The 15027-nt window shown below is 43.5% G+C and overlaps 1 protein-coding gene across 7 annotated transcripts in view; it reads right to left on the reverse strand.

The window, feature by feature from the left end:
- ctnnd2a (catenin (cadherin-associated protein), delta 2a) overlaps nt 1–15027 on the reverse strand; it is a 379177-nt gene that overhangs the window by 22612 nt on the left and 341538 nt on the right. The window lies entirely within an intron of this gene.

Consider the following 15027-nt stretch of genomic DNA (forward strand, 5'->3'; position numbering starts at 1 on the left):
ACATCCCAACACGAATTCCTCTCACATCACATCACATCGCACAAACACACCCACGTAATAAATTACACATCCCTGGAACATATTGTAAATCTGTCACACATATGACAAACACAGCATCTCTCTGCCCCTAAACTCCATCTGTCATGTGTGTGTTTCTGATGTGTGTGTGTGAGATATCTGTGTTTGTGTGTGAGGGAGAACGTGTCTGATTAAGTGCCCAAGACAGACCATTCATCAAAAAAATGATGCACAGCAGCCCAACGGAGCCAAGGCACTGAACAGGGACGCGGCTGTGTGAATATGAAATTTGGTGTTTTGTGTGTTGAGATGCAGCAAAACAGAGGGTGCAAATGTTTGTTCTGAGTCAGAGAATTTGGTCCGTCTGGTCCTATTAGGAGTGGGTTTATTTGCAACGTGACCACGCTTCAGTTCCTTGTTTGCAGCAGAAATCCCCCGCTGCACAGCACTGCCCATTTGTTGTTTATTTAAAAGATGACCCGTGGCTATACTCCTTGAAGCTGTGCTTGAAACAAATACTGACTGAGAACACATCCTGTCAAAGAGTCCAAATTAACTCTGGTAAAAGTGGAGCTGTACGGCACTCCCGAGACAAAAATCCACGATTTATCCTAAAGTCAGCGCTGGTGCAAACAGAATCTGGCTCTGGTTTATTAATGACCCTAGCATCACAGATCTTTCAAGTTGTCTCAGATGCTTTCTTCATACAGTTGGTGTTTATTCATGGGTTTGAAACTTTCCCCTGTCATGCAGCCCTCATGGGATATTCTCTCTCTCTCTCTCTCTCTCTCTCTCTCTCTCTCTCTCTCTCTCTCTCTCTCTCTCTCTCTCTCTCTCTCTCTCTCTCTCTCTCTCTCTCTCTCTCTCTCTCTCTCTCTCTCTCTCTCTCTCTCTCTCTCTCTCTCTCTCTCTCTCTCTCTCTCTCTCTCTCTCTCTCTCTCTCTCTCTCTCTCTCTCTCTCTCTCTCTCTCTCTCTCTCTCTCTCTCTCTCTCTCTCTCTCTCTCTCTCTCTCTCTCTCTCTCTCTCTCTCTCTCTCTCTCTCTCTCTCTCTCTCTCTCTCTCTCTCTCTCTCTCTCTCTCTCTCTCTCTCTCTCTCTCTCTCTCTCTCTCTCTCTCTCTCTCTCTCTCTCTCTCTCTCTCTCTCTCTCTCTCTCTCTCTCTCTCTCAGCCCGCTCCTGTGGCACCACAGGAAGAAGTGATGAACTCTTCTTACTGCAGTTTGATGAAAAAGAACCTGCTATTTTCCCCAAACAAACATTTACTCCCATGAATCTTGAAAGTGTGTTCAAAACGACTTCAAAGCGCACGGTTCTTTGCCAACAAATCACAAACTGATTTATTATTGACTTATTTCTACTCTTCAAAAAAGACAAACACACTATCTGGCATGCTTATCTTTTAACCCAGAAAAATTCATAATTAATCTTGTTATGATATTTTCTTTCTCGTCTTATCGCAGCACCGCTTCACCCTTCACCTTCCAGAGACACTTCCCACTCCACCCTCGTCTAAACTGCATACTAATCCAAGTTTGGACTGAAAGCTAACGGGATTCTTCTTGCAGCTAATACCCATGACCTAATATGTCATGCAGGGATACCAACAGTAAAGTCACTCGTTTTAAGCTCTGGGCTCTCGTGACAGATTCTAAGCTTGAATCCTTTAATGTGTCGATTGCTGCTAGAAGAAAATGAGACTTCTTGTCACGAACTGTGCAAATAGATGTTAAATGGAGATCTACAAAGACTTGAAATAAATTTTTATCATAAGAGGATGGAACGTTCCCGCAAACAACCCCTGATCTGTTAGATGAATCCAAGTACATTTACTGTTACAGACGCTGTCTGTTTTGTGGTCACAAGATGGCCTCAGAGCTCCTAACTGTTCACCTGGCTCTAGTTGAGCCAGGTGTCGCTAATCTTCTCAATCAGGGAGCTTCCTATAAAAGGCAGCTCCCTCTGTCATTCGAGGAGGGAAGCTTAGCAGAGGCCTTGTGTTAAAGCGAGTGTTCCTCTTTTTCCCTCCTAGCAAACCAGACGTTAAAGTCTTCGTTTAGATAACCTGTGTGGTTTAGTAAAATACTTCCTAGTAGCCAGAGCTCGTTTTTGTGTTCATTGGTATACTCGTTAAAGAGTTCAGCTCACCCTTTTGGTGGAGCTTTTTGTGTTCATCCAATTCCTTTAGTTTTCCCGGATTAGTACCGGCGTTTTGTGTTTATTAATATTATTGTTATTTACCCAGTATTGGATGATCCTTCTGTTTAGTATTGTTAATTCCCCAGTGTGGACATCCTTTTGGTTTTGTATTCATTTTGTCTTTGCCTGCATAAAGCAGTGATTTTTAGTTAATAAACTCCTCTAAGAGAGTAAACCTTGGTTTGGTCCGGTAATTCACATATCTTTCTTTACGCCCTCAATACCATCATCTCCTAGACGAGCTGGGGGCCGTAAAATTTACTTTATACATTTTGATCAGCGTAGAAGTGGGTGGACTTGCGGGAATCCCAGGCATTTCTCTCGGACATGTCTCTGTTTGAAAATGCACATGGGTGCAATTATGCCAGACATTTGTGATTCTCGTCTTTGCATGATCAAAAATCAAGTTTACATGCAAGAATGAAGACACTACAAGAACTCTGATATCTGGTGGAGATGCTTGTAATTTAAGACATGTAAAAATGTCTTGACTGGGTCGCTGTCCTTTGGGATCAGTGGCAAGATCAAAAGAGACTGGGACAACGTGTCTGTGGCTGTCTGCTGGGGTCGAAGCAGGGCACACCTACAGAAGACATGAAAATAAACGGAGGAGAGCATCACAGCAAGCTGAAGGATCATTTCAGACCAAACAAGTGATTATGTTATTAAGGGATACTATACACCTTTTGCATAGTTTTAAATATTTTCATGAGCCAGTATGTGCTAAAATGACCCTTTGCAAGGTTAATGAAATGTCACTCTGACCCCACCGCCCTCTGTGTTCACTAGAATATCACACTTGCCACTTCAGACTAGCAGGTCGATGTTGGGACTTAGAACAAAAATAGCTGATGTACATGCCACTGCTGTCTGGTTCCAGCACATTTCCTGCATGTTTTGGATCACGAACACAGCTGATTTGTTTCATTTAGTCGTGAATCACTCCTGTAGACACTAATGAAGGCTGAGGAGACATTTCAGCTGTTAGATTAAGGCATGGGTATTCAATTCCAGGCCTCAAGGGCCAGCATCCAGCATGCTTTGGTTTTAACCTTGCTTCAGCACAACTGATTTCACTAAGCAGGTGATTAACAGGCTTCTGCAGAGCCTGATGAGCAGCTGCACAGTTGATTCAACCACTGAATCAAGTGTGCTGGAGCAAAGAAACCACTAAAACGTGCTGGATGCCAGCCCTCGAGGCCCGGAATTGAATAGTCCTGGATTAAGGTGTTAAAAAGACACCTTAATCCAGCGAGGCACAGCGAGGGGATAGGTTTTGCTTTCAGTTCCACAAACGCACATTAAGGGGTGCTAAAAGCAAGCCAAAACTGTAGTTCCCCTTAAAGTGACCTGTCAGGCTTTTCAAATCCTAAAGTGTCACCAAAATGCTTTTCAGTGAACTACGCCTTTAATTTGTTTAACTTGGTCGACAGTTGTTGTTTCTTAGATGTGCTTAGTAATAAAGCTGATGTTTAACACTCTAAAGGTAGAGCGTCTACTTAATTATTGATCATTTTTAAAGCTGAAATATTCATATTTTCATGCTTTTTTTGTAAAAATCAAAGTTGTATCATATCAAATGCATCTAACTATGAACAACAAGAGCTCATGAGGGTATACATTTCCATTCTGTGTATTTGTACTCAAACATAAGGGTAACTTGTTGGTCTGGACAAGGCTGGTGTGCCCTTCACGTGTGATGTTTGTAGCATTTGACCCTCCAGCTGACTGTATTGCCTTCCAGTGGCGACGATTAAAGCCATGTGAGGCAGCTGAGGCTCATCTAGGCCACATAGCGGAACTGCTCTGTGTGTCAGCAGTGAATGAAAGGGTGACAATGAAGAGAGTGACACAGTCCTAAGGATGTGGCCAGGTCACAGCGATGCCACGGAGCAGAAGATACTACAATTGTCATGATCCGCCCCGGCCTCCCTGACTGTGTCTCTCCTGCCCTGATTAGCCTTATTGTTCTCACCTGTCCCTGATTATTCTGCCCATGTGTTCCCGATTCCCTTGTGTATTTATACCTCCCTCCTTGTTGCTGTCTTTGTCGGTTCATTGTCGTTTGTGCATGTTCGTTCGTCCTGTTGCTCCCAGTCTACGATTAAACATCTTTCTATTTTTTCATCCGTCTGCCTGATCTTCTGCCTCCTGAAAACCACCACCACCACACATGGTCTGCCATCTCCTCCCGCAGAACATGACAACAATGAGTGCAACGGTCCAATTCAAGAGACTCAAACAAGGAAATGGGAGGTTTTATTATGTGTTAAAGAATGATTAGCTCTTAGATAAGACAGAAGCAACAGTAGCAGTTTTTATAGGCAGCAATTTAAACATTTTCTCAGTTGGCCTTTATTAACCCAATAAAATAAGGGAAGAAAGAGATATTGTGTACTAAAGCTGATCCAAAATCCGTTTCCTCTTCCCACACAAGCCACTGCTGCTGCCCCGCCTACAGCACTTCGTCTGTCACCTCGGCTTTGCTTCACTCAGTTGTCTGGCTCACGACGTAACACACTTGTACTAACACACCTGTACTGCATCATACTGAGCAGCTAGTTTGGGACAATGCAAGCAAAGATTAAGCAGCAGTGATGAAGGCAGCCAGTTTGAGTGAGAAGCTGACATCATCAGAACAAATTGGGTCCAAAAAAAGTGGAGACAGGTGCTGAAGAGACGATGCAGTGGCACCAGAGCATTTCAAAATCTAAAAAAAGGGTTTTATAACAATAAAAATGAATCAGAGTAAAATGATCGAAGCTACAGATTTGGGTCATTTTGATGTGAAAGAATCTCACATTCATTTGAGGACATGAGCATGCAGCTCAGATGATTCAGGTCTTTACGTTTCATTTCTCCAATAAGCCTCGTTTAAGTTTTTCTAAAGTGCTCTGAAGCTCTGTGATTACCTCTCTGAAGTTGGGCTGAATAACAGATAACCTTTCATTGAAACTCTTCATGGACAAGTAAATATGCTTGCTACTGTTATTACTTTTAATCAAGTTGCAAGAGTTTGCAAGAATTTGCCATTTGAGGAATCAAAAGGTGTGTAAGAATGCAGGTTTTAGGAATGTCTCTGTGTCTGTGAGACAAACATGAGTGAATGGCATTTAAAGAGATTCAAACCATGCTAGGCTCTGTTTGTCTTATGACCTGCACATTTAAATACAGGTCATGTATTCTTGGAATCTGTAAACCATTCAGACAATCAATGGTCTAAATCAGTGACTTACAAACTTTTCAGCTTCAGAAAATATTTGGGCATCTCGTCTCTGATTGGCTGACGGCAACACAACTCTTCCACTGTCTCGGTTTGCTCTGCAACACTGATGTGTTGTCTCCACAAATAACACAGCCTGAAGGAGCTCTGCCATGTTGTGGAGTTGCTAATGCTAATGATTAGCGTCTACTAGTCGAAACGTGCTCTGCTCTCTCCTGGCTGCAAAATTCAACGCAGCTTTCCTGTGTCGTGAGCCATGACGGGTGAGCTACAGCGTGATGCTGATCTGTGTGGCTTTTTACGACTCAAGCATTTTCTCATTTACCTTTGGCTAATGAAGGAAATGGGGTAGAAGTGACTGATTGTATGTGAAAAAGATTAAGTAAAAAACAGTTTCTCAGTGAACTTGCTCTTTAAAAAATAAAAAGCAAAATCTCAACAGTCCAGGAAGTCTAGTGTGAAGTTATTGATCTAGCCGATTCTGTTACTACCGCTGCTTAGTTGTAAAGCAAGCTGAGCTCCATGACTCTTTTCTTTGATGTGGACATGACTGACCTCTCACAAAGGCACACAGACACACACCCATGTACACACACACACACACCCACCTAAAGGGTCAAATAATAACAGAGGACACAGACTTCCTCCTTGCATCAGTCAGTCTCTGCAAGCTTTTCCTCTCTCAGATGTCCATAAAATCTAAAAGACAACCTGGTTCATCTAGCAGCCTTTGTGTTGGCTGCTCCGCAAAGGTCACGGTGGAGAATTTCATACACAGAAAGCTGTGATGCATTGTGGATTCTGACAACACCCTATCATATCCAGGATTAAGAAGCTTCCCTTTATTTCTTTCATTATGCACTGATTAAAAAAACACTCCAGACCTGCTGCTTTAGAGACGCTCTGGCCCAATTGAGCCTTCATCATCAACTACAATCTTTAATCACAGCTCCTTTGAGCCTTGAACTTCACTACATTTGATGGTTCCAACACCAGCGTGATGACATTATTGTGTAGTTGCTGCCTAATATATCCTTCCACTTGACAGATGCTAATGTAACAAGAAAATCAATGTAATTCATCCCATCTGTCAGTGGTTCTAATATCATGGCTGATTGGTGGACATTAAACCGTGGCCAAAAAAGCAGCAAACCACTCACACTCACATCTTCTGAATACAATTACAGCGAGACAGTATAGAAAGGATCTTTTTTAAGTTGTCTTCACCTTATCACGGTTAGTTTAATCTTTATTTGTAACCGGTAGTGTAACAGATACAAAGCAAAGCTGAAGGGCCCGTAGAACTGAACAAACACCATGTTACTGTTGCTGTTTGACTTGTTGACTTGTTAAGATATTTTGTGTGTGTCTGCCTGCTCTGTCTTCTCGATCCCCAGTGAGTCGTGGAGGATGGCTGCTTATACAGGTGCTGGCCAGTAAATTAGAATATCATCAAAAGATTGAAAATATTTCAGTAATTCCATTCAAAACGTGAAACTTGTACATTATATTCATGCAATGCACACAGACCAATGTATTTCCAATGTTCATTACATTTAAATTTGATATTCATAAGTGACAACTAATGAAAACTCCAAATTTGGTATCTCAAAAAATTAGAATATTCTGAAAAGGCTGAATATAGAAGACACCTGCTACCACTCTAATCAGCTGATTTACTCAAAACACCTGCAAAGGCCTTTAAAAGGTCCCTCAGTCTTGTTTTGAAGGCACCACAATCATGGGGAAGACTTCTGACTTAACAGCTGTCCAAAAGACAATCATTGACACCTTGCACAAGGAGGGCAAGACACAAAAGGTGATTGCTAAAGAAGCTGGCTGTTCGCAGAGCTCTGTGTCCAAGCACATTAACAGACAGGCGAAGGGACGGAAAAAATGTGGTAGAAAAAAGTGTACAAGCTCTAGGGATAACCGCACCCTGCAGAGAATTGTGACGACAAACCCATTCAAAAATGTGGGGGAGATCCACAAAGAGTGGACTGCAGCTGGAGTCAGCGCTTCAAGAACCACCACGAGGAGACTCATGAAAGACATGGGATTCAGGTGTCGCATTCCGTGTGTCAAGCCACTCTTGAACAAGAAACAGCGCAAGAAGCGTCTCGCCTGGGCCAAGGACAAAAAGGACTGGACTGATGCTGAGTGGTCCAAAGTTATGTTTTCTGATGAAAGCAAGTTCTGCATTTCCTTTGGAAATCAAGGACCCAGAGTCTGGAGGAAGAGCGGAGAAGCACAGAATCCACGTTGCATGAGGTCCAGTGTAAAGTTTCCACCGTCAGTGATGGTGTGGGGTGCCATGTCATCTGCCGGTGTTGGCCCACTCTGTTTCCTGAGGTCCAGGGTCAATGCAGCCGTCTACCAGGAAGTTTTAGAGCACTTCATGCTTCCTGCTGCTGACCAACTTTATGGGGATGCAGACTTCACCTTTCAACAGGACTTGGCACCTGCACACAGTGCCAAAACCACCAGCACCTGGTTCAAGGACCATGGTATCCCTGTCCTTGATTGGCCCGCAAACTCGCCTGACCTTAACCCCATAGAAAATCTATGGGGTATTGTGAAGCGGAGGATGCAATACGCTAGACCCAACAATGCAGAGGAGCTGAAGACGACTATCAGAGCAACCTGGGCTCTCATAACACCTGAGCAGTGCCACAGACTGATCGAGTCCATGCCACGCCGCATTACTGCAGTTATTGAGGCAAAAGGAGCCCCGACTAAGTATTGAGTGCTATACATGCACATTCTTTTCATGTTCATTCTTTTCAGTTGGCCAACATTAGAGAAACAAACATTTTTTCATTGGCCTTTAGAATATTCTAATTTTCTGAGATACCAGATTTGATGTTTTCATTGGTTGTCACCTATAAATATCAAAATTAAACGTAATAAACATTGGAAATACATTGGTCTGTGTGCATTGCATGAATATAATGTACAAGTTTCACGTTTTGAATGGAATTACTGAAATATTTTCAACCTTTTGATGATATTCTAATTTACTGGCCAGCACCTGTACTGAGCCAGGATTCTCTGCAGGTTTCTTCCTGTTAAAAGGGAGTTTTCCTCTCCACTGTCACTGCATGCTTGCTTAGTATGAGGATTGCTGTATAGTCACTGACACTCGTCAGTGACTTGATGCAATTTGCTGGGTTCCTTATATGGGGCGACGATGGCACAGGAGTTTAGTGCTCGCCCCGCAATCGGAAGGTTGCAGGTTCGAGCCCCGCTCAGTCTGTCGCTGTGTCCTTGGGCAAGACACTTAACCCACATTGCCTGCTGGTGGTGGTCGGAGGGACCGGTGGCGCCAGTGCTCGGCAGCCTCGCCTCTGTCAGTGCGCCCCAGGGCAGCTGTGGCTACATCGTAGCTCATCCCCACCAGCGTGTGAATGGGTGAATGACTGATTGTGTTGTAAAGCGCCTTGGGGGGTTCCAGGACTCTAGAAGGCGCTATATCAAATACAGGCCATTTACCATTTTTACCATGCAATTTGCTGGGTTCCTTATATAGGAAACATTATTTCTGATTGGCTTAATGAACTGTGAATTGGAATGTTTATTATGTGAAGTGCCTTGAGACGACTCTTGTCGTGATTTGGCGCTATATAAATAAACTTGAATTGAATTGAATTAATAACTTTTCAATCATAGATGTCAAATCTGTTTCAAGCACTGTATTAAAACTCTTGACATTTAGCCTGGTATGCCATCTAACTTATGTAAATACACAGTCTGGCCACGGCCCATAGACATGTAGCGGTGGAATCTGCAGTCGTGTTTCAAACTCTCTCTACACGCAACTGGACAATGCTAGAACCAGTCAGACCAGCGAAAGAGACAACAGAACTTAGTCAGCGGAGCAGTCCATCATACACTTCGCTTTTTCCAAATTATCTGCTCTCATCTCAAAGAACAGCCCAAATCTAAATTGTCCAAATTTGATGCCAAAGCCGTTACAAATGGTGGTCGTAACCCCGACTGCACACTGGCGGCGCAGAACGACAGCGGAAAGGTTTACTCGCGACAATCCACTACAGTGCACACTGGCAGAGTCTCAGCCGTGAAGTGGCTTCTCCGCTGTGCTCCTCGCTCGACTCACAAGATCACAAAATACCTCCAGCTTATGCCGTCCACCTTTAAACCCAAATGAAGGAAATCACATTTGGTATCACTGATGTCTTACCCGATGCTGTTCCTCTCCAATGCCACGATTAAAACCCTGAAAGACACACCGCTGCACTTCTGGAGCGATGCTAGGAGTGAATAAGCTGCTAGGTCACTTATATTGATGTAATCTACATAAATATGAAATCACATCGCTGCAACAGACTTTTATTTTGAAAACTACTGGGGGTTTTACACTAAAACCGTGTGTGATTTCCTGGATAGCCCTGTTTTAACTGCAAAAATCGTAGCGTCCCAGAAGTGGGTTGTGGCAAAAATGCAATCCAATGCCTTCTTTAGCAGCGCGGCGAGCCGCTTGTGGGATGCGGCTGGTTTTAATCACCCCATAGAGCTCCGGGAGTTGACGTCACTTCTCCCGGCATGCAACAGTTCAAATCGAAACGGCGCCTTCTTAGCAGGCAGAAGCCCACAGCTGGGCTATTTGTTATTGTCAGAAAACTCAATCAAATGGGAAATATGGTAGTTTCCTGTTGTGTCCCAGGATGCAGAACAGACACGGAAGAGAAAAGGGAAGAGCCATCTACAGAATCCCCCAAGATCCGGAACGCCGCAAACGTTGGATCATTATAGTAAAATGCGCTAGCCTCCAGGTTAAAATGAAGCTGTAGGATCCCGAGAGTAAAGGTTTTCACTTGTGCAGCGACCGCTTCATATCAGGTAAACAACGTTTCCTCAACTGTGTATGGTGTTTATTTTAAATGCTTTTATTACGATTCTTAGTGGGCTTCCTAAACTCATTTTGGCGTGGCTTTTTCTGTCTTATTACTCATAGCAACAAGTAAACGTCACGTAAAACATTGCCTCGTGATTTCTGCGTGCTGCCGTTTACGTGTTTTATGATCAAAGCAATTAACCGACTAAGCTGTATTTCATTTTTAAGCAATGGTTGATCAATTGTCAGATCACACATAAAAAAGCACTTTGGATTTCTATTATCTGTCTCACCGAGACAGATCTCAGACAGATCCTGAGACGCTCCTGCCTGACATATTTATATATATAGAGATTTCTCTTGGAGTTCAGTTTATACATTCAAACAGCACAGCACTCTATTTAAACTTCTTACATGTATTTGTCTATCCATCCATTTTCCTCCTCGGTCGCAGGGGCAGTAGCCTAAGTCAAGAGGCCCAGACTTCCCTCTCCCCAGCCACTTGGGCCAGCTCCTCCGGGGAAATCCCAAGGCGTTCCCTGGCCAGGTCCACTCCAACAGCTTCTGGCGTTTTTAAAAAGTATCCCAGGGGCATGGTAAGGGTCGGAGATGTTTAATCTATTTAATTTCTGACTACATAAAACAATTTCTTCAGTTTTAAATTGTGAAGTAAACTCAGACGGCGTAAAATCCAAGCCGATCCCGTTCATTTTGTTTACCTTTGTTGCCTGCCAACATGGCGTCTCTGAGAGTCACGTGACGTCCGGAGCTCTATAGGCCATAATGGATTCTATTTGACGCAGTAATGTTCCACGCCCCGATGCTTCCAGTGTGCAGTAGGATTAAATGGTGCTAAGCCCACCCAACATGTCAGCCGTCTGCTGAGGCTACAACGGAGTATGACTAGACCAATCTTCAGAGCTAAATCTTTCTGCTACTGCTGTGGTTTGTCTAGATTTCTAGACTCGGCACATTTCATGAATGAGAATATTTTCAACTTGGATTGTTTTTAACTAACACATAACCTTTCATTGAAACTCTCCATGGACAAGTAAATATGCTTGCTACTGTTATTACTTTTAACCCTTTGATGCATGAATTATGAAATCTTCAACCATGATTTTTTAAACAATTTTTTTCATTCATCTTTAGGTATGAATGAAGCAAATTTCATATTTACATATTTTTTGTAACATTTAATTTACACATAGTTTATTACATGTCCACCACAGTGGACAGTGTGCAATGTGATTATGAAATATGTTGGCTTGACTTACTGAAGTCCAAATGGGGAGGCTCAAATGCAATAAAGTCTTCAACAGCTGTGCTTAATAGCAAAATTAAATAAATAAATAACAATTTTGAGTACCTGTCCACTGTAGTGACCATTATGCATCAAAGGGTTAATCAAGTTGCAAGAGTTTGCAAGAATTTGCCATTTGAGGAATCAAAAGAGGTGTGTAAGAATGCAGGTTTTAGGAATGTCTCTGTGTCTGTGAGACAAACATGAGTGAATGGCATTTAAAGAGATTCAAACTATGCAGCTTTTATGCACTGCATGATACTGAAGCCAAGGCACTTTTTGGATTACCTGAATGGTCATTTTGTCTTTTTTTCCAGTGTCCTGACAAAGGCTAACATTCACATTTCATCGGGGTCCCTTCCTTTTTGCATCATAAGGCGCCTCTGCGGAGCAATCGTTCTGGAAAAACTAAAAATGACTCTTTGCATCATTTAATAAGAAACTATAGTTAACTGTACCTATCTCCGTAGTCTACCAACAAAATATTGACTTAAAATAGCTTCTATCCAGTTATGTTTTCTGAAAAAGATTATCACATTTCCGCTGTCTCTATGTGATGTTGCTTTGGATTTCAAAAGATCAGAAATATCAGACTCTCTTACACACAGTATGCTGCCCATACTAAGCCTCAGACATGGTTATTTCTTGCTCCAGCTATTGAAATGCTCTTTTGTTGGCCTCCCAGAACACTTCGTAAAGCGCCAACAGATGATCTACAACACAAAAGAACATATGGCGTTTAATCAGCTAAAACGGGCACGTCACTTCTTGCTCATCAAACTCTGCTCTCTACTAAAAGCTGTCAAATAAATAAATAAATAAAACATTCACGGCACCACTTCTGGCTTACTGAGACCGCATCTTCTATGTCCAGCTAGCTCATTTCCATTAAACATGCTCTCACTCCTCCTCAAAGGCTGCGTTCCTCTGAGCTGCCTGGCCACCGACCCTTCTGGGCCCATTTCTTTGAAGGACAGAGTCGGTGTTAAGCACCTCTGACCTAGGACAATATCTTTATCGAGCCTCAACTTCAAACAATGTGAGTTACTTCAAGTTTAAGCCGAAGTGAGAATAAAAATTAAACTCTGTGTCGTTGCAGCATGTGCATCACTGTTGTCTGACTACAGCACATGTGCAGCAGTCCAGTTTACCAGCACGCACGCACACACACACACACACACACACACACACACACACACACACACACACGCATGCATGCATGCATGCACGCACGCACGCACGCACACACACACACACACACACGCACACGCACACGCACACACACACACACACGCACACACACACGCACACACACACGCACACGCACACACACAAAACACAACAGGACTGCTTAATTCATGATATAACATAAAAAGATTCCGTCTGCAGAGTGCTGCTCCTTGTGCAGCCAGTGTGTCCATGTGTGCAGCAGGTTATTGCATCCGTGTGGCATGTACTCATAGGAGTCAGGACTAGCTGCAGCTTATGGTGAATGATGGTGATGCTGGTGGTTAGTGTTGAGTTTTGTTATTGATGGGATACATAATGCACTTTATTTAGTTCCCCAAATAGAAGAACATGCTGCTAACGCCAACATGCTTGACCAACACATACTTTTATTTTGCCTAATGCCAAAATCTTTTCCTGTCCTCCATCCACCCATTTTCATCCGCTTATCCGGAGTCGGGTCACGGGGGCAGCAGCCTTTGCAGGGAGGCCCAGACTTCCCTCTCCACAGCTACTTGGGCCAGCTCCTCCGGGGTAATCCCAAGGTGTTCCCTGGCCAGCCGTGAAACAGAGCCCCTCTAGCGTGTTCTGGGCCTTCCTTTGGGTCTCCTCCTGGTTGGATGTGCCTGGAAAACGTCACCGTGGAGGCGTCCAGGAGGCATCCTAACCAGATGCCCGAGCCACCTCAACTGGCACCTCTTGATGTGGAGGAGCAGCAGGCCTACTCCTCCCGGGTGAACAAGCTTCTCACCCTATCTCTCAGGGAGAGCCCAGACACCCTGCTGAGAAAACTCATTTTGGCCGCATGAATCTGTGATCTTATCCTTTCTGCTACTACCCAAAGCTCATGACCAAAGGTGAGGGTAGGAACCTAGACTGACCAGTAAATTGAGAGCCTCACCTTCCAGCTCAGCTCTCTCTTCACCACAACAGACCGGTACAATGCCCGCATCACTGCAGACGCAGCACCAATCCAGCTGTCGATCTTGCGCTCCAGCTTTCACTCACTCATAAAAAAAAAAACCCTGAGATACTTCAACTCCTCCTCTTGAGTCAGGACCTCATCCCTGACCCAGAGAAGGCCTTCTACCCTTTTCCGATTCAAGCCGATACCAATGTCCCTGTCCTGAAGCTTGAATGTCTTTCATTACTTGAAAGTCTCCTTGGATAAAAGCTTCTGCAGAATAATTAATTGTAAATATAAATATTACATCTAAACTCAGTTACAAAGACACACATTGACACTGGAAAGGCTTCAGCTGTTTAAACACTAAAAAGCAGGATTTTAAAGTGACTTTTAATTGCTTCATTAACGTGTTTCCATAGAGAATCGACTCTAACAGCTGCTTTAGTAAAAAAAAAATCACGTTTAAATGGTTTGAGGCCGTTTTTCCAAACATAGCAAAGACCTTTTTATTAATGTCTTTTCACAAAGTCTGTCACAACTATCACTACTTCCACTTAATTAAGTGCGTGGGACGTTTTAGCTTCAGCGTCTTCATTTTCTTACGTCCTCAAATTATGAGTCCAACAAGGAAAAAGTCAAGTCATGCATCAAATAGTGCAGAGAACTAAACAGAAATGAGAGAACATGATAAAAAACTGTCATGCTCTGTGCTGAACTAACCTTCTTTGTCTGAGGCCTAGTCCACACATAGCCGGGTTTTTTTAAAAACGAATATCCGCCCCTTCAAAAGCTTGCATCCACACCACCGCGTTTTAAAACAAAACTCTGTCCACACGTACCCGGACAAATACGTTGTTAAGGACATGCCAGACCTGTAGGCGGCAGTACTTCCCCCGTTCTTAACCTCGTCCTTCGTCTGTGGTCTTCCGCAAGGAGCAGTAATTCCGCTTGCAAAAACAAACAAGCAAAAAGCGCTTGGACAATTGATAAAGTGAGCGCAGCTCTGAGGGCATCCATGTTGTCGGCTAGTGTAAACACAGGTCGCACACGTGATGTCAGCATTTTTTTGTCGCGGAAAGTGACGTTGCAGACCTTAAAGCACCGGTTTTGTCTGTCCACACGCAGACACCCAAAACGGAGAAGACGCAGATCTTCACTTTGGCCGGAGTTTTTAAAAAGATCCGTTTTCGTGTGAAATAACTCCGTTTTCGTGTGGATGACAGGCCAAAACGTAGAAAAATATCTACGTTTTGGCAGATCCCCGGCTACGTGTGGACAGGGCCTGAGCTTTGTTAGCA

This window comes from Nothobranchius furzeri, chromosome 7 (assembly GCF_043380555.1).
Source record: "Nothobranchius furzeri strain GRZ-AD chromosome 7, NfurGRZ-RIMD1, whole genome shotgun sequence".
In the NCBI taxonomy this organism is placed as follows: domain Eukaryota; kingdom Metazoa; phylum Chordata; class Actinopteri; order Cyprinodontiformes; family Nothobranchiidae; genus Nothobranchius; species Nothobranchius furzeri.